Source organism: Aedes aegypti, chromosome 1, assembly GCF_002204515.2.
Source record: "Aedes aegypti strain LVP_AGWG chromosome 1, AaegL5.0 Primary Assembly, whole genome shotgun sequence".
NCBI lineage: Eukaryota > Metazoa > Arthropoda > Insecta > Diptera > Culicidae > Aedes > Aedes aegypti.
In genome coordinates, this window is record NC_035107.1 from 877,177 (window position 1) to 902,825 (window position 25,649).

A 25,649-nucleotide genomic window follows, 5' to 3' on the forward strand; every position below is an offset into this window, starting at 1 on the left:
CTTACATTTCAATAACGGACAATACACAGAACACCCAGTTGTCCAGTGCAGATTTCGATACAAGAACATTTTTCTGCAATTAATTTCTCCGAAAGACATAACCCTGAAGTATATTACCCCGAATGACCCATTATCTCGAATTGCATTACCCCAAATTCCATTACACCCAATGGCCCATTATCCCGTATGAACCAGTTCCCTTTTTCATTCGTCTTCATATAACTCTTTTATCCCAGTTATCGGATCATACGAGGAAATACAAATTGGAGATTTGTCATAGAGTTTAGATTTGTATTTGTTTTACATGAAGTTTCCTCCAAATACAGCAAGAATCGAACTCATGCCCACACATCGCTCAAGCGAATAACGGTACTACACGTACAACCACGAAGCCTATAACATAGACGGCATATACTATCGTTTTGAACTGGTAGAGTATAACATTCAATTGGAAATCGTTAAAACAAATTAATCCAACAATTCATGAAAAAACGTGCGTGTTCTACTACTTATTCTACTTCATTCTGGTGCTACGTACCAAGCCGTACAGAACACGTTTCTCAGCTTTGAGAAGAATTAGCATGTCAACAGTAATTATCTGAGTCCTTTCCTTTGGCTTAATTGTAGCAGTTACTTGAAAAAAAAAACTGAAGCTCGTGCACACAAGAGTCAATTTGGACAGATTGAGATGTAAAAATTATGAAAAAGGAACAACTTGATTATTGAGCTGAAATCGAATTCAGATTAACTTTTGCGTCCATGTCTCCTCTCATGGTGTAGAGGTAACGCGCCCTATCTAGTGAACGAATCTATGACAAAAGGTCGAAAGAAAAATAAACGAAAGAACAGAAGGTCGAAGGACAAAAGTTCGAAAGGACAAAGGGTCGAAAAGCAAAAAAAGAAGGGACAAAAGGTCGAACATCTATTTTCAAAGTCACGGTGCTCCAATTACCGTTATTATCAAATAAAATATACCATCCAAACGGCAGTCGGCAGTTGATTACTGACGTTGTTCTGCACCTCTGGGCCGAATTTGAAAAAAATCGTTAGTCAGAATTTTGAGTTACGCCCTTTTGAAGTTTATATGATAAAACTCACACGAAATATGCCACTTTAACTTATTTAAACAAAGAGATTTTAATAACATTTTGTAGTGTTATTTTTTTATATGGTTCAATACATTAAAAAACAAATTAATTTTTTCTCGACCGACATTTGAAAAGGGCCAATGCTATGTCTAATTATTACTAATAAGCTAATACACGAAAAATGATATCTACCAAATTAACGCCTGGTAGTGATTTTCGGAAATTGTCCAAAGCATTCAAATTTGTATGAAAAATTCTTGGGCAGGATATGCAGCTACGCCCTTTTGTAATGTATGGAAAGAATATGGAATATGCAATATGGTGGATTCTGCTCCATCTATAATCAACGGTTAGCTAGGTGCATACATAATCATTACACTTTTGCGGTTATTCTTACTTACTTACTTATTACTTATTTGGCTTTACATCAATTATCTTGATAAAGCCTCGCCAACAATATTTCGCCAATTCCCTCGGTTCATGGCCGCTTCTCTCCATCCTCGACTGTAACCCACGCTCTCCAGGTCCTGGTGTACCTGGTCAATCCACCTAGCTCGCTGCGCCCCACGCCTTCTTGTTCCGACCGGATTCGTGGCGAACACCATCTTTACAGGGTTGTTGTCCGGCATTCTTGCAACATGCCCTGCCCATCGTATCCTTCCAGCTTTAGCTACCTTCATGATACTGGGTTCGCCGTAGAGTTGAGCGAGCTCGTGGTTCATCCTTCGCCGCCACACGCCGTTCTCCTGCACGCCGCCGAAGATCGTCCTTAGCACTCGGCGTTCGAAAACCCCAAGAGCTTGCAAGTCCTCCTCGAGCATAGTCCACGCCTCATGCCCATAGAGGACTACCGGTCTTATGAGCGTTTTGTACATCGTGCATTTGGTGCGGGGGTGAATCTTTCTTGACCGCAGTTTCTTCTGGAGCCCATAGTAGGCACGACTTCCGCTGATGATGCGCCTTCGTATTTCCCGACTAACATTGTTGTCAGCCGTCAACAAGGATCCGAGGTAGACGAACTCGTCCATCACCTCGAAGGTATCCCCGTCTATCGTAACACTGCTTCCTAGGCGGGCCCTGTCGCGCTCAGTTCCGCCAACCAGCATGTACTTTGTTTTCGACGCATTCACCATTAGCCCGACTCTTGTTGCTTCGCGTTTCAGGCGGGTGAACAAATCTGCCACCGTTTCAAATTTTCTCCCAATAATATCCATGTCGTCCGCGAAGCAAACAAATTGTCCGGATCTCGTGAAAATCGTGCCTCGACTGTTAAGTCCGGCTCTCCGCATGACACCTTCAAGCGCAATATTGAACAACAGGCACGAAAGTCCGTCGCCCTGTCGTAGTCCCCGCCGAGACTCGAACGAACTGGAGTGTTCGCCAGAGATCTTCACGCAGTTTTGCACACCGTCCATCGTTGCTCTGATCAATCTTGTGAGCTTCCCGGGGAAGCTGTTCTCGTCCATGATTTTCCATAGCTCTATGCGGTCGATACTATCGTATGCCGCCTTGAAATCGATGAACAAATGGTGCGTAGGGACCTGGTACTCACGGCATTTCTGGAGGATTGTCGAGCGGCCGTCGATGAAACCTGCTTGATAACTTCCCACGAACTCGTTTGCTATAGGTGATAGACGACGGAAGAGAATCTGGGATAGCACTTTATAGGCGGCGTTTAGGATGGTGATTGCACGATAATTTTAACACTCCAGTTAGTCGCCCTTTTTGTAGATAGGGCATATAACGCCTTGCTTCCACTCCTCCGGTAGCTGTTCCGTTTCCCAGATTCTGATAATCAGCCGATGCAGACAAGCGGCCAACCTGTCCGGGCCCATCTTGATGAGTTTGGCTCTGATACCATCCTTGCCAGCGGCTTTGTTGTTCTTGAGCTGTTGAATGGCATCCTTAACATCCCCCATCGTGGGAGCTGGTTGATTTCCGCTGTCCGCTGTGCTGACGTAGCCATCGCCTTCGCTGTCCTGACCTTCTGTGCCTGTGTTCTCTGCGCCATTCAGGTGTTCATCGTAGTGCTGCTTCCACCTTTCGATCACCTCGCGTCCGTCCGTCAAGATGCTCCCATCCTTATCCCGGCACATCTCAGCTCGCGGCACGAAGCCTTTGCGGGATGTGTTGAGCTTCTGATAGAACTTCCGCGTTTCTTGAGAACGGTACAGCAACTCCATCTCTTGGCATTCCACCTCTTCCAGGCGGCGCTTTTTGTCTCGGAATAGGCGGGTTTGCTGTTTCCGCTTCAGTCTGTATCGTTCCACGTTTTGCCGCGTACCATGCTGCAGCATTGCAGCCCGCGCTGCATTCTTCTCCTCTAAAACCTCCTGGCACTCCTCGTCGAACCAAACGTTTCTTGAGCTCCGTTCCACATATCCGACAACGTTTTCGGCAGCGTCGTTAATGGCTGCTTTGACTGTCCTCCAGCAGTCCTCAAGAGGGGCCCTATCGAGCTCGCCCTCATCCGGCAACGCTGCCTCAAGATGCTGCGCGTACGCATTGGCGACATCCGGTTGTTTCAGCCGCTCGAGATTGTACCGGGGCGGGCGTCGGTACCGTACATTGTTGATGACGGATAGTTTTGGGCGCAGTTTCACCATCACCAGGTAGTGGTCGGAGTCAATGTTGGCGCCACGATAGGTTCTGACGTCGGTTATGTCGGAGAAGTGCCGTCCATCGATCAAAACGTGGTCGATTTGCGATTCTGTCTGCTGAGGTGATCTCCAGGTGTACCGATACGGGAGGCTGTGCTGGAAATAGGTGCTACGAATGGCCATGTTCTTGGAGGCGGCAAAATCTATCAGTCGTAGGCCGTTCTCGTTCGTCAGCCGGTGGGCGCTGAACTTTCCAATCGTCGGTCTGAACTCCTCCTCCTGGCCAACCTGAGCGTTCAAATCTCCTATGATGATCTTGACGTCGTGGTTTGGGCAGCGGTCGTACTCGCGTTCGAGCTGCGCGTAAAATGCGTCCTTGTCATCATCAGTGCTTCCGGAGTGTGGGCTATGCACGTTGATTATGCTGAAGTTAAAGAATCGGCCTTTGATTCTTAACTTGCACATTCGTTCATTGATCGGCCACCACCCGATCACGCGCCTTTGCATATCACCCATCACTATGAAAGCTGTTCCCAGCTCGCGTGTGTTGCCGCAGCTCTGGTAGATGGTATGATTACCTCTAAACGTTCGCACCAATGCTCCTGTCCAGCACACCTCCTGCAGCGCTACGATGTCGAAACCGCGGGTCTTCAGTACATCGGAGAGTATGCGAGTACTTCCAATGAAGTTGAGAGATTTGCAGTTCCACGTACCGAGTTTCCAATCGCTAGTCCATTTTCGTCGCTGTGGTCTTTGCCGATTGTTCCGGTCCGTATTCTCTCGTTGACGTTCCTGTGCTGATGTGTTTTTACGGTTGGCTTGTAGGGCCTGACACCAACCCCCTAGATTTCCGGAGGACCATTCCCCCTAAATTTTCGGAGGGCCATAGTGCGCAGTTTAGCTTAGAGTCCTTCTCTGGCACTCGGACGATGATCAGCCGCCCCTGACATGGGGAACAGACGCTGTTGTGAGCCGCTCCTAACGTGGAGTACAGACGCTCCAGGTTTGCAAAAGCAAACCCCCCCCTTCCCTGTCAGCATACGACCAAAGTTCCCACCGGGGGTTGGTTACCCGATCTTCCCCAAGGTTACTCGTACCCCGGCCAGTACCACGAGGAGGTAGGGATAGGAGTTGCTGGGCAAGAGGCTAAGGACCGCACAAAGGGGTCTATTTTATTCCTGCAGGTACGCGAGGTACCAATGGTACGCCATGCCCAGCCATTTACCGCGCCGCGGTTATTCTTATTTCATTCAATTTAGCAAGTTGCACAGAAAAAATATAATGTAACGCAGAATTTTCCAATTTGAGACCTCCTTTCCTCCCCCACGCTACAGCTTTTGTATGGAAAATGTATGAATCGTAACACTACCGAACCCCCTCGTTACGTAATATTTGAACGATTCCAAATTTACACGTACACATATTGTCTATACTGACATTGAAAAAGGACCAAAATATAATGAAAATATACTTTTTTCAATATAGCTGAACAATGACTGTATCAAAGTTGACCGAAACATTCTCGAACATCACTTATCTGTACCTATATTATACGTCTGTATTCTATTCCATTCTATTTAATTCTTTTCTGTTTTAATCTATTCTATTCTATTCAATTATACTCTACTTAAATTTATTCTACTCTGATCCACCCTTCTTGTTCTTATACATATTTTTACAAATGGACACTGTATTAATTAACAACTGCGAGCAAAAGATTTGAATGATACACTTTCGATATTTGTACGGCTTTTTAGCGCTCCCTGCTCTGTAAACAATTGCTCTGCACAGATTCTGACTCCTAATGAAGATTTGAATTATTATTTCACAGTAAGTCCAAATAAGGGTTTCAACTTATATATGATAGTTTTTATGTAGTTTAAGAAACTGAAGCATTTTGTATTAAATGCATTTCATTTGAGCTGGATCCTTGTTTTAAAGGTAATTTGAACAAGTTTGTCGAGAGCTGGGAAGAGCAGAGTATGACAAAATCTTAGAAATATCGTATCACCAAGTTTCATGTAAAAGGCTTCTGCAATGCGACTGGTCGAGGACTAGGCTGACATAATGAGCTGGTGTCGGAGTCTGTGCATAGCGCTGTTTCACAGACCTGTTAGCGCTATAAAGTCGAACAAACATCGTAAGTGTACCGTTCAATTCTTTTGCGCGCAGTTGTTGATTAGAATATTGGCATTTGTAAAAATATGTATAAAAACAAGTAGGGTGGATCAGAATAGAATAAATTAAAGCAGAGTAGAATTGAATAGAATAGAACAGATTATAATAGAACAGAAATAAAAAAAATTGAATAGAATATAGAATTATGTAGATACAGATATGTTATGTTCGAATGTTGTTCAGCTATATTGATGTGTAAATATTTCATATATACTTTGGCCCTTTTCTAATGTCAATTTAGACAATATGTGTACGTGTGAATTTTATGCAACTTGCTAAATTTAATGAAATAAGAACAACCGCACAGAAGTAATGATTAAGTATGCACCTAACCGTTGATTATAGATGAAACGGAATTCACCATGCAATATTCTTTCCATACACTTCAAAAGGGCGTATCAGCATATCCTGTCCAAGAATGATTCATTCATATTAAAATGCTTTGGACAATTTCCTAAAATCACTATCAGGCGTTAGATTGTTAGACATAATTGTTCGTGTATTGGTTGATAAGTAATAACTAAACATAGCATTGACCCTTTTCAAATGTGTCCTAGATTTTGGAAAATGTGTTTTTCAATATCTAAAACCAGATAAAAAATCAAAACTACTTATTTTTGTATAATCTCTTTGTTTAAACAAGTAAAAATGGCATATTTTATGTGATTTCTTCAAAAGGGCGTTACTGAAAATTCTGACTAAGGATTTTTTTCAAAATCGGCCCAGAGGTACAGAACAACATCAGGAATCAACTGCTGACTGCCGTTTGAATGGTATATTTTATTTGATAATAACGGTAATTGGAGCACCGTGAAAGTAGAATAAATTTCCCACCAATCAAATCGTTTTCGACCTTTTGTCCTTTCGACCTTTTGTCCATAAACCCTGGTAAACAGGGAGTCATGAGTTGGATTCTCACTGAAAAGACGTGATTTTCGCCAGTTCCACATCAATTTGTCCATTTAATCCAATGGCAAAGTATATGTAATGTTTTGTTTTGCGGTAGGGTAGAAGCACCGGTTTTGGCCATACGCCAATTGTAGCCATAGTGGATTATACACCGTTTTACATAGCCAATCAGCATAAAACCTTTTGTGTTCAGTAGATCACATTTATATGATAGAGCTACATTCATCTACTCATCCAAATTGATTGAAAACACAAGAAAAACAATTAATTTTCCTTATAATTTTAACTCCCATGCACCTAATTTGGCCAGGGCACTCCTAATTTAGCCACTCTCATGAGAAATCAATGCGATTGGCCAATTTAGGAATCAAAGTTAAATCTCTGGCCGAAACTGGTTCAGTTGGCCAATATTGACCAACGTGATTTTCATGGCAAAAAAATGGTTTTAGCTCAGTTTTGATATTTTACACACATAATATGGATTGGAAGCTTGCATTTGACATATTGGTAGTATAAATACGGCTTCCCATTGCATTTTTTTTTTGACATTTTCTCTTAGGCTGGCCAAAACCGGTGCTTTTACCCTAGTTATAAATTTTTCTATGTTGCATTATTCATTCGCTATTACCGAAATTTGGATCTACTAACTTTTCTGCACAATATCGTCTACCAGATTTTGAAGAGACAGTGAAGAGACATCGATTAAGTCATTTTTTTAAAGCAACAATGTCAAAATATTGTACAACTACAGGCACAGCTTTAGAAGGTCTTGCGTTCAAAAAGTTCTTCAGCGTTCAGAATAGGGTTTCAAGTATAATATGTTGGGGACTTCCTTAGCCGAGTGGTTAGAGTCCGCGGCCGAAGGTGTCTGGGTTCGATTCCCGGTCGATTCACAATCTTTTCGTAAAAAAAATTTCCTTGATTTCCCTGGGCACAGCGAGTATAATCGTACCTGCCCACACGATATACGAATGCGAAAATGGAAACTTTGGTAAAAAAAGCTCTCAGTTAATAACTGTGGAAGTGCTAATAAGAACACTAAGCTGAGAAGCAGGCTCTGTCCTAGTGTGGACGTTAATACCAAGAAGAAGAAGAAGTATAAGATGTTCGGGTTCCAAGTACTCCAGGTAAAATGTGTTACGATGTTAATAATTTTCGCCAACAAAGACGCTTCAGAACGTTCCGAAAACCTATAAGGCTATATACCCGGAAAAATTCTTACGTAGCATTTCGGCGATTATAAATTGAATCAATTTTAAATAAATTGCATTATTAAAAATACTTAAGAACTTGTGCAAGAGCATCATAAAACAAACACAATCAAGGCTAAGTAAACCGTCATTGTTTCAAGGTAATAAAGCCATTTGGCAGACTAAAAATACTAAAAATTATCCAGATGCTAATTCATTTTTGTGGATTACAAACGGTGTGCTAAACTTAATTTTGTAACGATTTTATCAGGATCAGGACACAGGCTATTCTTTCGAGTTTTGCTAATGTTATTACTATTGGAAAAAAATTCGCTCATATTTTAATTGGTAATATTACCTTTTTAAGTAATTTACAGCTCGTTGTATTTATACTGATATAACAATTATTAGTATTGCACTTGCTTACATTTTCATAAAGAGATTTTTCCTTTATTTGATCGTGTTTTTTTCCAAAACTTATTTCTCTCATAATTATTGACATTGAAGCTTACAACACGTTCATAAAGAGTATTCTTTAAAACATATTTTTCCATTTATCTTCTGTCTTTAAAGTGAACATTTGCTGACGTAATATATGATAACAATGATATCGGAGATTTCGCCTTCTTTCATAATAAAGATGTTCTTTCAATTTATGCACAGATTATTTTTAATCTTAAACTAAAAAGATAGTTGATGGTATATGAATGATAAATGGTCCTTGTTTAAGAACAACCTGTCCGTTGCAATGTGCTGTTCTGATTAGAGATGGGCAAAACGGACCATTTTAATGAACGGATCCGATCCGAATTACTCATTTTAGTGAACCAAATCTTTTGAACGGTTCAGTGGCTCAACGGCTCGCAAAAAAGAGCGAACTGAACCGAGCGAACAAAAAATAGCGGTTCAATCCCTGTTGCGTGACATGCGTTCCTTACGTATCTTTCTTTCTCTCTCTTATTCTTCGTACATTTCCGATTTCCTCTACCCGAACCAAAAGGAAGAAGCAAAAAATGTGCTTGCCATTCAAGTGGGCACTGTTTCTCTCTATCTTACATCTTCCTGTGTGCAAGTGGGCGGGGTAAATTTGTCTGTCTATGTTGAGAGCGCAAAGAGCACGATGCGGCGTGACGCGTAAAGCAAGGCACGTGTCAAGTGTTATAATACTTATTTATTATAGGCTTTATTATTAAAGCCGAGAAACGAACGACTCGAATAGATCGTTCTTTTTTCGGGTCACTTTTATCTGATCCGTGCTGATCAAACCAACCGACTCTCGCAAAAAATGAGCCACGGATCACTCGTTCTTTTTAGTGATCCGGATCTTTTTAACGGCTCCGATTCTTTTTGCCCATCTCTAGTTCTGATAGCAGTGCATGTCAATTTTCATACAAAATGCTCAACCTTGGCATGGTATAGTTTTGTTCCGGAGCGGTTCCACGCCGTTTCGCAAACCCGATTATTTTTGTATTTTTTGAATCGCCTGAAAATTTGCATATAGATTCTTTATGACCAAAAATGCCATTATGCACTTTCAGACCGCCATTTTGAACCTCGCCTTATTTTTCAGAAGGGCGTATCGGAAAATGCATGGCAAATCTTTAAAAAACTGTAACTCGAAAACGGTTTGTCCGATCGATTTGAGATCTTCTACAAAGTTGTAGGTATTGCTTAGGACTATATGAAGAAAAATATGCACGGTAAAAAAAAGTTACAGATTATTTTTTATTTCAAAAACAAAATTTTAAAATCGATTTTCTCCAGAAACGCAGTTTTGATTTTTTTTATTCTTGGATATGCTTTAGGGGACAACTTATGTGATTTATTGCACAATGTTTCAAAATGGAAGAATTATGGACAAAAAAGTTATGATTTTTTAAAATATTATAGATTTTGAAAAAAATCGAAATAGAGGAAAACAATAATTTTTTATGTGATTATTTGAAAGTACAGAAAAATTGCAATCGAAAAGTACTACCATAATTTTTTTCTAGGTCGCATCAATTTCGAGATATACTCATATTTATATAAAATTTTCAAATAAAAAAAGAAAAATAGGCCCTTTTCAAGCATATTTCGTGTTTCTCCATTCCAGAAAAAAATTATTTTAATTGAGCGAATCGTAGCTAAATCGTTTATCGTTTGATCAAAACATTTATGCTTAAGTATTGAAAAAAGAGTGCACGGTAAAAAATATAAACGATATTTCCAAATGAAAATTTGAAGCTTATAGTTTTTAAAAAACCGCAACATTGATGTTTTTAATTTTTTGATATATTTTGCGGTTGTTGTACGTATTGTTTAGGACTATTTGGAAAAAAATATGCACGGTTAAAAATAATGACAGATTTTTTTAATAAAAAAAATTAAAATCGATTTTCTATGAAAATACATCTGTGATTTTTATCATTTTTGGACATGTTTTAGGGGACAACTTATGTGATTTATTGCACAATGTTTCATAATGGAAAAAATATGGACAACAAAGTTATAATTTTATAAAATATTACAAATTTTGAAAAAAAAATCGAAATAAAGGAAAACAATATTTTTTTATGTGATTATTTGATAGTACAGAAAATGCATTGGAAGAGCACCTGTGGTAATTTGTGATTTTTTGGAAAACTACACATTTATTCTTCAAGATGAAGTTCAAAGCCATCATTGGAATGCTCAGCAAGCTACTTTGCATCCGTTTGTAATATATTATCGTCAAGATGGCAAGGACAATCATTTAAGTTTTGTTGTAATTTCAGAAGATTTGCGCCATGATTCTGTATCTGTCAACTTATTCATATCTAAAATGAAAGATTTTTTTGCGATTGGATCACAAATTAACTGTCAACAAGATATGTTTTATGTCTGGCGGAGCTGCATCACAGTATAAAAATAGGAAGAACTTTTCAACACTTGGGCAATTTAATATCAAATATGATATAGAAGTTGAATAGCATTTTTTTGCAACATCACATGGAAAAGGGCCATGCGATGCCATAGGAGGGACACTAAAACGTATGGCTACCAGAGCCAGTCTTGCCAAAGAACGTGAACATCCGATAAAAAATGCTAAGGAACTATATGATTGGGCTCAAAATCGGAAAGAAGAGCAGCTTACACAAATCTTCTTTTGTTATTCAACTACTGAGGAGTATGATTTCATTGCACAAGAACTTAACCAACTATTTTCAAACACAGTTCAAGGCACTCAGAAATATCACTCGTTCATCCCTATCTCTGAAACACAAATTGAAGTTAGACAATTTTCGAGCTGTGACGATAACAAGAAAGTAGTTGATATAATTAAGAAATAAAATTGCAGTATATATATATATATATATAAAAAAAAACAAAAAAAAAACAAACTTCTTCTCTATGGTTGTACGATCTTGCCGCGATGAGAGGGCTTTACCCATTAGCCGGGCTTAGCCCTGGGGACCAAAGCTACACCGTTGTGATAGAATCACATTTTTAATGCCACGTTTAGATTTACCGTGTATATCTCGGAAGTAATGCATCTCAGCTAAATTTTACTTGAGTATTTTTCAATAGAAATTTTTCGTATTTAAAAATATATAGTTATTTTTCTGTACTCGAAAAAAACGCACCAAAAATATCGTTTTACATAAATTCGTTTTATTTATTTTTTTAAATAATTTATTTTTTATCCATAATATTTCCGTTTTGAGGCATTGTGCAAGAAATTACAAACAATATGCTGCAAATCATATCCAAAAATTAAAAACATCTATTTTGCGATTTTTAAGAACAATGAACTTCAAATTTTCATTTGAAAATTTCGTATATATTTTTTACCGTGCATACTTTTTTAAATACTTTAGTATATAGGTTTTGATCAAACAATAAACAATTCAGCTATGATTCACTCAATCGAAATAAAATATTTCTGGAGTGGAGAAACACGAAATATGTTTGAAAAGGGCCTATTTTACTTGTTTTATTTGAAAATTTTATATAAATATGAGTATATCTCGAAATTGATGCGACCCAGAAAAAATTTACCTGAGTACTTTTCGATTGCAATTTTTCTGTACTTTCAAATAATCACATAAAAAAATATTGTTTTCCTCTATTTCAATTTTTTTCAAAATCTGGAATTTAAAAAAAAAATCATAACTTTTTTGTCCATAATTCTTCCATTTTGAAACATTGTGCAATAAATCACATAAGTTGTCCCCTAAAACATATCCAAGGATAAAAAAAATCAAAGCTAGTTTCTGAAGAAAATCGATTTTAAAATTTTGTTTTTGAAATAAAAAATAATCTGTAACTTTTTTTACCGTGCATATTTTTCTTCATATAGTCCTAAGCAATACCTACAACTTTGTAGAAGATCTCAAATCGATCGGACAAACCGTTTTCGAGTTACAGTTTTTTAAAGATTTGCCATGCATTTTCCGATACGCCCTTCTCAAAAATAAGGCGAGGTTCAAAATGGCGGTCTGAAGATGCAGAATGGCATTTTTGGTCATAAAGAATCTGTATGCAAATTTTCAGGCGATTCAAAAAATACAAAAATTAAATTTAAAAAAAAATTCGTCATGTTCGGTGGAATTGATCTCCGTTTCAAGTATCGAAGCAGAATTTTTTCCACGGAACTACAAATATATTCAATATTGTAATTATAAATATATTTCCTGTGGGAAAGTGAGATACTTTGCAAAATCTTTCGAAAAATAGTAGTTTTCAATATTAAAATTGTTCTTCTACAAATATTTTAAACATTTTTGGTTTGTTAATTAGATGGAAGTTGTTCACAAATATTCTAATGACAAGCAGATATTCCTATTGAGCGGTTCCATTTGAATTCGAATGTCGGTTTACTTTTGTATTTTTTGATTTGGCTGAAATTTGGCATATGCTTTCTTTATACCCAAAAATGCATATTTGCATCATCGGTTTGCCATTTTTACCCTAGCGTTACTTTTGAGAAGGGCCTAAGAAAAAAAGCCTTAACAATTTTCAAAAAATTATAACTTAGAAACTATTTGTCTGATTGGTTTGGTGTCTTCCGCAAAGTTTTAGGTTATTGTTGGAACCTGAGAGAGACTCGCGAAGAGGAAAAATATCAACGTCATATGCAGCCCAGATTCCCCTCTCACGAAACGTCAAATGCAGCCCACCGTTTTTATGGCTGCAAAAGTGAAAAGTATTGTGTTTAAAGTAAACTGTTATTAAAAACCTCGGTCGGCGGAGCAGTTTTTTCCAAAGTTGCTGATAAATCTAAGCAGAAGATTAATTATTTCTAATGTCTGCTACGTTTGCTGGCATGAAATTTCACTCAAATGGCTATTTATGATTCGATGTGATGCAAACTTAATCATTTTTTGCTGAGAGGTTCATGTGAGGATTTGAACAGCATGCGCATAATTGGTATGCGCATGCGCATAATTAGTATGCGCATGCGCATAATTAGTATGCGCATGCGCATAATTGTTATGCACAAAGTGGAATAAGAAAAAAACTCAGCAAACACAGAAAAAGAAGACCGTCTTCGCGAGTCTCGTCTCAGGTTGGAACTATCTGGAAAATATACACTGCAAAAAAATGTTTTAATATTTTTTTTTATTTCGAAAACAATGCTTAAAAATCCATTTTCTCAAAAATCGTTTTTTTTTATTTTTTTACATTTTAAAGTAGACAAAAATAAAGTCTTTTGCACAGTGGGTCAAAATGGAGAAATCATGGACAAAAAGTTATGATTATTTTTTTATAAAAAAGGTTGATTTTTCAATATGGTCTAAATAAACTTTTTGAATGCTTTTCGACCCAATTTTATGAAAGTACGCAAAACTTGCAACAAAAAAGGTAGGGTCGATGTACCAATAGCCGCATAGCTAAGAACAAATATTCGTATAAAATCTAAAAATAACGCTAGCGTCATTATTTTTACATCATCTGAAAGCTTTTTATCTTGGTTTTGTGAGAAAAATATGAAAACTGCGAAAACTCATATGTTTGCATTTATTATCGCTTGTGCCACTATAGGAATACATGTGCCTATAGTAGCACTGTTTCTAATTTCTGTTCCTATAGTAGCACTAGCATCACGGCGTTGGCAAAATACTAATCAAAACCGTATTTTTACAAAGCTTTTATATTTTTCCTTCAAAGTGTGGATCAAAAGCTTTCGTTTAATGTAAAAAAATTACTTAATTCATTCATTATTTCGTATAATAAAAAATGGTTTCTCTCAGTAGTGCTACTATAGGAACAATAGGTTAACTATAGGCGCAAGGGAGCTCAAATTTTAAGCAAAACTAATTATTTCGATCATTTTTTGAACAAAATCAAGCTGTGTATGGTACTTAGATGAATAGCTCCTGATTTTCATGTCAAAAAATATTTTGAAAAGATTTATAGCCAAACGGCCGTAAAAAGCCACTAGTGCGACTATAGGGGACTGTCCACTAAGGGAACACTGACCCTATATGTGAAAATTTTGCTTATTGCTACCGTTTCCGAGATACAGCGATTTTAAATTTTAAATTTACTGAAAATTCACAACTTTTGGTTGTTTTCGGATGTTTTTCGTGTTGATAAAATAAAGATTTTTTCTGAAAGCATTTTGTTTCATGTTCTTATACAATGATGGAGCGTCCTATTTTGATTCAAATTTATTACTTTTTCATAATGTTTACAATTTTTTACTTTCATTACAGATTGAAAATTGCCTAACTTCTATTTTATCTACGGAAACTGGAAATAATGAATGGTATTTTTGTGTTCCCTGAATAGTTATTGCTTTCGAATATTGTTCATTAAGCTGCTCCTTGATATGTTCATACTCTGTTGTAGTTGCATAAGAAAATAAAATTTGTGTTAGTTGCTCCTCCTTTCTCTTTTGAGCCCAATCATATAATTCATTGGCATTTTTGATGGGATGTTCACGTTCTTTAGCTAGACTAGCCCTTGTAGCCATGCGTTTTATTATTCCCCCTAATGCATCGCAGGGCCCTTTGCCATGCGATGTTGCGAAAAAATGCCATTCAACATCTATAGTTTTTCTTAAATTGGCAAAGACTAGAAAAGTTCTTTCTATTTTTATATTGTGATGCAGCTCCATCGGACATGAAATAAATTTTGTTCAAATTTAAGTGCATTTCTTGGCGTATAAAATTAATCATTTTTGAGATAAATAAGTTAACGAATATAGAATCATGCCGCAAATCTTCGGAAATTACTACAAAGCTTAAATGATTGAGCATGCCATTTTCCTTAAAATAAATCGCAAATGGATAAATAGTTGCTTGCTGCGCATTCCAGTGATGACTTTGATCTTCACCCTGAAGTACAACAGTGTAATTTTCTGAAAAGTCACATATAGCTACAAATTCTCTTTCCTGCAAGTTATTTTTTTTTATTTTTCAAAAATGTAGACTGCTCTTTTTTAATAAAATCATGTGGTATCTTTTTCTACCTTTTGAATGAAAAAGGAAACAAACTCCTCCTTCTGTTTTGTGAACGTCTCTATATCGCATCTATCAGTTGTGCCCCATTGTTCAAAAATAATTTCATCAACAAATTTTTCATCCATTTCTTCTAATAACTTTTTTTCTAAGGAAGTTGTGTCAATGCAATTTTCACATCGGCGTAAAAAACAATCTACTGTTGCATTTTCACATGTCAAACTATCTGTAAACACTTTTAATTCATTAGATAAACCGTATTTTTTTAAGCTGTGGGTTATGAGATTCACATTTTTGTGAATGGTACATAAACAAACGTTGTGAGTTCCCGAGCTAGTTAAGAGTTTACAGTTTTTAGACCGAAGTTTAGCAAAGGATGAAAATCCAATTTGTATTTCAGTGTTCAATTCCCGTTATAACTTTAAGAAAACATCTGGTATATTTGTGTGAGATAACTGGGCACGTTACTCCTCTACTCATAAAGCTTTTGTTTTCGAATGGAAATATTTCATTATCTTAAATCGATATAAATGCATTTCACGTATTGATTGCTTTATATTCGTTTTTTTGTTATATTTTAACTTTTAACATTTTGTTCCATATTTTCTTGATAATTACACATCGAAATATCACAATGTTGAATGTTGAAGTTGTGTTTCGTTAAAAAAAATAAATAAATCATTTTTACAGGGCACATTTTTTATTTCGCCTCATACCATGAAAAATTATCAAATCAATATTTTTTCAAACATTTTAGTCAAAATTATCTGCTCTTTCAGACAATGAACAAATTTCTAGGCTTATGAGCCTCGAAAAACATTCGAAAATGACCGAAAATTGAAAATTATATCATAATTTTGTATTAAAATAGCTGTATCTTTAAAACGGTAAAAGTAAGCCTGATTTTCCCGTTAACCTTTTTTGTTGTGAATTTTGCGTACTTTCATAAAATCGAGTTGGAAAACATTTAAAAAGTTTATTACGACCATTTTCAAAAATTTACCTTTGTTAAAAAAATCATAACTTTTTTGTCCATGATTTCTCCATCTTGACCCACTGTGCAAAAGACTTCATTTTTTGTCTACTTTAACACATAAAAAAAAAATCAAAATTACGATTTTTGAGAAAATTGATTTTTAAGCTTTATTTTCGAAATATAACAAATACAACATATGTTATACAGTGTATATTTTTTTTTTTCAGATAGTCCCAACAATAACCTAAAATTTTGCGAAAGACACCAAACTGATCGGACAAATCGTTTCTAAGTTATAATTTTTTGAAAATTATTAAGGAATTTTTGACGTAGGACTACGTCTTTGTTTTCTATATTGGGGTGCACTTTAAAAGTATGGAAAATGAGACATGTAACGAAATTAGGGGAGATTTTGAACGTTAATAACTCAGTTGTTTATGAACCAATTATTACGGTTTTAGTATCATTCGATCAGAAATGTATCTACGCATCGTTAGTAATATATCCGATAAGTGAATTTTGTTGTTAAACTATTGAAAATTTGATAAAAGTGGACCCCTTTCTTATCCAACCAATCACGTTCGAGCACTTTTCGACGGTGTCGTTTCCCACTATAAAAGCAAACGGCTCCCTGCTTCTTCCCTCAGTCTTCTTTTTGCGGTCGGACTGTGAACACGGTCGGGCGAGTCATTCTCGCTTTGCTTTTGCACCCGCGTCACAGTCCAATTTGTGTCGTCGGAAGAGGAAGACGCAAGATTGATTTGCGGCGGCGATGACGATGGCTTGGGCGCTTCTCCGAGCGGCAAACTACTGCTGCTCGGAGAAGCGTCCAAGCCATCGTCGTCGCCGCCGCAAATTTATCCACGCTCCCAGATTTCAACCCGTGATAAATTCAGCATCGGCGGTCAAGAAGCAAGCCCGTTAGGAGCCAATTACCAGAAGCCGCCTGAGTTGCTGATCCGAGGAGTTGCTGCTAATCGAGCGTCGGAATCGCTCGAGATTCCAAGAGTGAGCATCGTTTCCAGATTTCGACTTGTGCCCGGGGATCCACTACCCGTTGCTGTTGCTGTTTGCGTTGAGGTTTTCCCGTTTGACCATTGCATTCAAGTGATAACTTCCCGTAGTGCTATTTATCTGCCATCGGACCTTGTCAGGACCATCATATTTGTGGAAAATAGTTGAAGGAATAATATTTCCGACCTTATTAGATTTTATATTTCTCAATCAATCTCGCAGCTTCATACAAAATTTAATTTGTTATGAATAATTGACTATTCGTGGACGCTGCTGCAGTGCCGTCGGGGTGAGTGCTCAACATTTCACAACGATTGTAAACTAGAGTGGAATTTCCGACAGTGTCTTTGATTTGCCATATTTTATGAGAACACTTCGATTACGAAAATGATCACATGTAACAAAATTGCGACATGTTTAGAATGCTTTTGAAAAGAAATTAAAGAGTTGTTTGTGTAATATTCCCTAATGTGTTTACCACATACTTGCTACAATCTCTTAATTCATCTCATAGCATCATACAGTAATTGATTTATTACAAATAATTGACAATACGGCAATTTGAGGATGTTTCCGAGGACGCTGCTGCAGTGCCGTCGGGATGCAATAACAGCATAATGCTAATCTTGTACATCCCTTACCCAGACATCAGTTTCATATAGCCTATTTCCCAGATAAGGAAACGAAGAATTTGAAATGAGGAGCATCACCTGCTATTCTAAGGGTATAAAGCATCCCTCCTTCGTTGAATTCGGTTTCATTCTGTTTTCGCTTTCGAGCTGGTAAGAGCTCCTCCAAAACTGCTCAGCTCCACGCTACCAGAGGCCAGCTGTTTGTACGAGATGGCTGAAGAAAATTAACCAAAGCCGCTTGTTGAAGCGTACATCGTCATCCGCACCGCAAATCTCATCGGGCGAGGAGGATTGCAACCAGTGCGCCGTCAAAGTGTGTCCGTGTTACGCAAATTCAACAATTCAATCGGCCCTTTCCAGAGCCAACAAATGTGTTTTAAAGAGTTAATTGTGTAATATTCCCTAATGTGTTTACCACGTACTTGCTATAATTTCTTAATTCATCTCATAGCAGCATACAATAATTGATTTATTACGAATTATTGACAATACTGCAATTTGAGGATGTTTCCGAGGACGCTGCTGCTGTGCCGTTGGGATGCAATATATTTTTTATTGTTACGTGTTCCTACGTCACCAGCTCGTACAACCTCATAGGGATGTACCCTTATAGCTTTTCTTAGGCTCTTCTCGAAAATAAGGCTAGAGTCAAAATGGCGAACCGATGATGCAAAAAGGCATTTTTGGGCATAAAGAAAGCATGTGCAAAATTTCATCCAAATAAAAAAAAAAAATGAAATTTAGGAAAAAAAAAGTCGTCATTTCCCGTGGAACCGCTCAGATAAAGAAACTTTTATGTCGGCACCATGTACTGTAAAGGTTAATGTTGATTGGGAATTTTTAGATAAAATCGAGAGATCATCATTGGATAAATTTTCCTTATTTGCGTTGAGGCCTATTAAATGTAAATGTCTTTTTCTGATAAATTTCATCAACATCATTAAATATTACACAAATGACCTATTCATATGGTTCCAATCGTTTTTGTATGAGAATCCGAAAATTTTTTCGAAGTTTATTTCCTCAAGATAAAGATGGGTGGTTTTTCTTTATGCATAGTGCTAGTTTTCTGTTTTTTTTTATATATAATGATAAATTGTTAGCTCGCTTTGAGCACAATCCACTAGAAAAAAAAGCAACTAGAAATTATTGAATTTCAATTAAGAAGCATATATTTGAGTTTTAACCATACATACGTTTGTTTGGCGAAGAACTGAATTTATCCTCCTGCTCAAATAACGAAATAAAGCCGGTGGGTCAATATATGAACAGAGAGTTGAATATATCCATTTCCCTGTTTCGTACATAATGGGAATAAATCTTTTCAGTAATCCTAGTTGATCCAATGACGGCATACATTCATTCATCACCTAGTGAGTACAAATGGGGAAGGGACAAAATTGAAAAACACTGATCATGCCATCCTATACCTAGTAGTTACGTCATATTTTTAAGCCTCTTCTAGTGTGGACTTTTCACAAAGAGTAACTACTTTTTATCGCCAAAGGCCATCCCAGGAAGAATGTGAATAACGAGAACGATTGTTCATTTTGACCCGTCATGGTCACCGCCGCACCTGACTGGGACGAGAATAATCAATAACAAATAGTTTTAATTCGCTTATGAGTAGGTATGTATTTTGAGACCGCTCAACTGTGGTAAAACTGAAGAGGCACACTCAAATTATCTGAAGAATCCGGCTTGTACAAAAAAATTGTTGGTTGAGCCGCTATCCGGATCTGAGTACTTGTTTTGAACCGTGGGCGAATATTTCACTACTCATTGGCATTACATCACAACTAGAACGAAACCTGTTCGCTGCTAGCTGTAACAAGGCAATTGTAAACTTCTACACAGGTATGGCTTGTGTGACAAGCACTGAGGGATAATTTGATAGAGAAGTCCTGTCGGCATTCGACTACAAGATAATAAACAAATTCTCGAATAAAAGCTGATCTGCGGGTGGCTCCGCAAGCATCAAACCGTGGCAAATGAACAGCGAGCACTTGACACTATGGAATGCAGTATCACGCCGCAATAGGCGTGATGTTCCTATAAGGGATCTTATGGTAATTAGCGCTTTAACCGACGAATACCGAAGCTCATATTTTCGATAAGATTTGCTTAATCACCGTCGCTTCCACTTGTTCGAACGTTCAATGTTCGGCTTGTGTTTGTGTATATGTCATTGTCATTACCGAGAGTTTGAAGCAAAAAGCTACCTATCTGTCTAGACGTGTTTGCATATTAGCATTTCAACAAGCCGGTTGAGATACAGGTTCAGATCTTCTCCTTAGTAGTATCATTAGGTGGTTGATGCACTGGTCGATTTTCTTTCTATTATTTGCAACATTTGTTCCTGTTCGCAGTGCAATTATGCCTGCATGATTTATTTTAAAGCAAGTGTCTATGAGTGGGCTGGTCTATTCACTCATGGAAAGAATATAATTCATTGAACATTGTTGGCAAACACAGATAAACAGATTATAATGTACCGGCGTTTAATCCGTTCCTACGTCAGTGGATTCAATGTGAATTTAAGATTGATGCTCTCGTTCCTCATCTATTGTATGAACCAATTAAAAGGCATAATTTTTGTGATGTATGACTTTGGGCTTAAGGCTCCGGATGCGTGTAGGATGAAATGGGTATTGCCGCACATTATGAAAAAGTCAAGTACCGTAATACGGGGTGTAGTTGATCAGTGGGGAGAAGTTGATCATCCACGTACCCACATGTATAAACTGTCAAGAGAGCTACAATTCAATTTCAATTAGCATAATTTATGTGGCGTCGTATTACCTGATGGCTGTTCTTGATGATCCTAAATTCGGTTTGACAATCAAGATAATTAACCATGGAAAAACAGACTTGTTAGGAAATGTTTGATGAACTGTTGAAGCGTTCCCCTCCAAACAATCGACTATTGACAAGGCTATATAAAGACACCATTTAAATAAACTGTTCAATACATTCCAGATATGTGAATCCAGTTTTGAATTTGCATTATTTATTTATTTATTTTTACTGATAATTTTGAAAGAGGGAAAAGCCCCTTTGAGTGATTTCCTTTCGAAATCTTTCAAAAAAAGGCACAAAACCTCTTTATCTTTTCTTATAACGTTACAAAACAACAAAAAAAAAACTTAAACTATAGGCTCATACGGCAAAAAAGAACCATAACAGAGCCGAAAACTGCAGTATAATCAAGACTTGAGTGACCATTGATATCTTGAAAAAAAAAGGGATGAGGGGGAGGGGGGTTCTAAGCATCATCTAGGCATCCAAACGCTATCTTTATATCTGAAAATAAAAAAAAATACAAAAAAAGCGAGTATCAAACAATATAAGAAATATCGACTAAAAATTGGAATAAAAGTTTAAGTATAGGGTAGTGCTTTGAACCCAATATATCCCGAATTGAAACAGGAATTGGATGACCAAAATTGATTATATTGTTAAATGAATTTTTTTCTCGGTAAAACGTATCTTGAACATTGAAGTACAATATGATCAATATCTTCATAATAGATTCCACACTCACACAAATCCTTAATATTGATGCGATATAAATGACTGTTACATGAATAATGATTCGATATCAGTCATGAAAAAGAGCAAATAAAATTTCTACTACCTGATATATTCTGAAACCACGGAAAAGGCTGACCTTTGGACAAATTGAATAACACCATCTTCCTTTATCACTTGAATTCCAACACATTTGCCATTTATTAATGGAATATTGTTTTAATTTGGGATAATATTCAGAAGGAAAAATGTTACGGTTATAAATTAGCCCTCGAGCAACACCAAGTTTAGCCAATGAATCAGCCTGCTCATTACCGTAAATTTTACAATGGTAAGGGATCCATATTATTTTTATGATAAATCCCTGAGAGTGTAATTCAAATGAAAGTTTTTTCAACATAAACAATATATAATGAGTTTTTAAATTGAAAGAAATGGTGTTCAAAGCATGAAGACAACTAAAGCTATCAGAACAAACAATGTAAATATTTGGTGGACACTCCTTTATTAAGGTGCAAGCGAAGTATAAAGCGATTAATTCTGCTAAGAAAATAGAACAAGGAGCTTGCAATTTAAAAAAGTGAGCCGAAAATTCATTATATACTCCGAAACCCGCGGTATCTTGAATTTACGAACCATCTGTAAAATAAAATTGTGCAGGGGTGATTCCATCAAATTTACGCTCAAATAAGATATTGGCAAAATAAGGATGTAAATGTTTTGGAAATTGTTTTAATTCATGAAACAAAGACAAGTCAATCAATGGTTGATAAGTATGAACATCAATTTTACAATTGTAAAAACCATTCAATGGAACTGGTACAATATTTTCAGTGGAGCAATGAATATAAGGTTCCAATATTTTGCTCGTCGGGTTTATTTCAAATAGTGACTTCAAAATATTGATAATTGGATGATTAGTTGAGAAACAATTCATTAAAAATTTACAATTTAGTTCTTGAAAACGAATTTTGAGTGGAGCAACACCAGTAAGAACTTCTGTTGATTGAGTATGAGTTGAATTCATAAGTCTCAAACAAATTCTTAAACAACGAAATTGATTTTTTTCAAGTTTAACATAATATGTTTGAGCAGCACTTCCAAAAGTAAAGCAACCATATTCCATAACTGAACGGATAGTAGTTTTATAAAGCGTTATTAAATCAGATGGATTTGCACCCCACCAAGTACCCGTGATTGTGCGAAGAAAATTAATTCTTTTCGAACATGTTTTTTGAATTTGTTTGATATGAATGTTCCCAGTCAATTTAGAATCAAACCATATACCAAGATATTTATACTCATCAACTTGTTCAATTTCAATTCCATTGAGGTACAAATCAATGGTTATGTTTGAATGTTTTCTTGAAAATATGACATATTTAGTTTTTTGAACGGAAAATGAAAATCCATTCTCATGAGCTCATGAATCAATTTTATCCAGAGCACATTGCATAAAATGTCTAATGACTTCTCTATTTTTGCCGCTAATAGAAATAACATTATCATCGGCAAACTGAAGCAAATAACAACCATTTGGAATAATTGATGCAATATCCCTGGTGAACAAGTTATATAAAAATGGACTCAAAGAAGATCCTTGCGGAAGTCCAAAATAACTATATCTTGATAATTTTGAGGATCCATTATGAAAAAAATTCATAATTTTAAAAGAAAATAAATTATAAATGAAATTGGAGATTAAATGTGGTAGATTTAGATAATTCATTTTTTCGAACAGTAATTCAATAAGTACAGAATCATAGGCTCCAGAAACATCAAGAAAAGTGGAAACTACATCCTGTTTTTTATTAAACGAAAGTTAAATTTGGGAAGCCAAAAGTGAAACACAGTCACGAGTACCACGACCTCTTCTAAATCCAAATTGAGAAGATGAAAAAAATTTATTGTTCTCTGCCCACAATTCTAGACGATTCAGTACCATTCTTTCTAAAATTTTGCGCAGACATGATAACAAACTAATGGGTCTCCTACTATCAGCTAATGATGGATCTCTACCAGGTTTAAGAATACTGATGACTTTGATGAAACGCCATTCATAGGGAATTATATTTTGAGATAAGAAATCATTATATATTGAAAGTAAATGAAGCTTTCCATCATCAGGTAAATTTTTCAAAACAATAAATTTAATATTATCAATTCCTGGAGAAGTATTTTTAGTAATTGACAATGCTAAATTAAATTCAGCTAATGTAAGCGGACTACAAAGTTCAGGAAAATGATCTTGACTTCTATTTTTAAACTTAATGGATTTGGGAACAAAATCAGGACAAATTTTAGATGCAAACTCGTCTATCCATTTTTCAGAATATTCCAAAACAGTAGAAACAGTCGAATCATAGTTTCTTAAATTTCTTGCAACTGACCACAAAGTAGATAATGATGTTTCTTGATCTAGATTTTGAACAAAATTTTTCCAATAATTTCTCTTCTTGGATTTAGTTAGTCTTATGAACAATGCTTCAGCTTTGCAATATAAAAAATAATGATGCCTGGAGCCTGATCTGCGAAATTTTTTAAAAGCATCAGATTTTGTTTTTAGAGCTATGGAACATTCATTATCCCACAAGGACGCTTTTTTTTTGTTATGATTCATTATTTTTTTATTTTGAGACTTGTGCAAACAATCAATTAGTAATTTTGAAAAATGATTGTAATTTTCAATAGGAGAAGCCAGATTATTTATATTAATTAAGGAAAAGGAAACAAGATCAGAAAATTTTGTCCAATTAACATTTTGGCAAAGGTCAGGAACATGAGAATTATGTAATAAATTACCGCGACCTGAATTTTGGATTTCAATTAAAATTGGTAAATGATCGCTACCATTAGGATCATCAATAGTTTTCCAAGAAGATTTCATTGACAAACTATTAGAACAAAGAGATAAATCAATACAAGAATGATGATTTGGCGGTACAACAATCCTAGTAAAAGATCCATCATTAAGAATATGTAAGTTTAAATCATCAATTAAATCCATAATTAATGAACCTCTACCATCTGTTTTTTCGCTACCCCAAGCAAAATTATGAGCATTGATATCACCTAATATGTAAAATGGAGGAGGAATTTCATTTAAAATACTTTTAATTTGTGACAAAGAAAAACTTGCATTCGGAGGGATATAAAAACAAATAATAGAAAACTCGCAATTTTTTTTGTTATAGAAATAGCAACGTATTCAATTTGCGAATGCAATGCTAAGTCTAAATATTTGAATTCAATATCATCGTGAATTCCAATGAGTACTCCTCCATATGAAGAATCCCTATCTCTTCGAATTATATTAAATTTTGGAATGCGAAAGAATTTGGATGGAGTTAGCCATGTTTCATTTAAACAAAACAAATCTATATTATGACGGTTAATAAGCACTTGTAATCTATCAATTTTGGGAATGATACTACGGCAATTCCATTGTAAAATATTCATGCTATTTATGGTTATAGAAGCCATTACGATGAAAACAATGACGAAATGAGGGGTCCAAATGAATTCAACTTATTTAAAAAGGAAGCCAAAATGGGTAAAAACAATTTGATTAACTTTTTCCAAAAATCATTTAATCCTAAAAAATCAACTATTTCTTCTAAAATGCCTAGAATTGAATTATCAGAATTTTCCTTAGGTCTTTCATTCGGCGAATTGTTTGATTTTTGGCTATTATTATTGGATGTGTCAACTTCTATTTTACGAAATCCAGGAATGTTTTTAGTTGAAGCTGAGTTATTCAAAGGGGGGAAATTTAAATCAAACGAGGTAGATGGTTGACGCTCAAAAATATGATTCTGCTTATTGAACTTTTTATTGGTGGTTCTTTTTCTCTTACTAGGAGGTTTGTAAATATAATTATCAACATTTTCCTGACATTCATCACTATCATCATCTGATAAAATTTCAAAAGTGTTAAAAGAAGCAATGTTATCCGAAGATTTCATAGCTTCAGCATAAGACATAACGTTTTTGTTTTTAATTTTTTGATTAAATTTCGACTGATTCTCAATATAAACGACACATTCATTTAAAGAATTATGTTTATGTTTACAATAAATACAAACTTCAGATTGATTTTTTCAA

The 25,649-nt window shown here is 36.0% G+C and overlaps 1 protein-coding gene across 2 annotated transcripts in view; it reads right to left on the reverse strand.

Moving 5' to 3' along the window:
• LOC5576812 (pyrokinin-1 receptor) overlaps positions 1-25,649 on the reverse strand; it is a 351,135-nt gene that overhangs the window by 98,987 nt on the left and 226,499 nt on the right. The gene's annotated exons all lie outside the window — the stretch shown is intronic.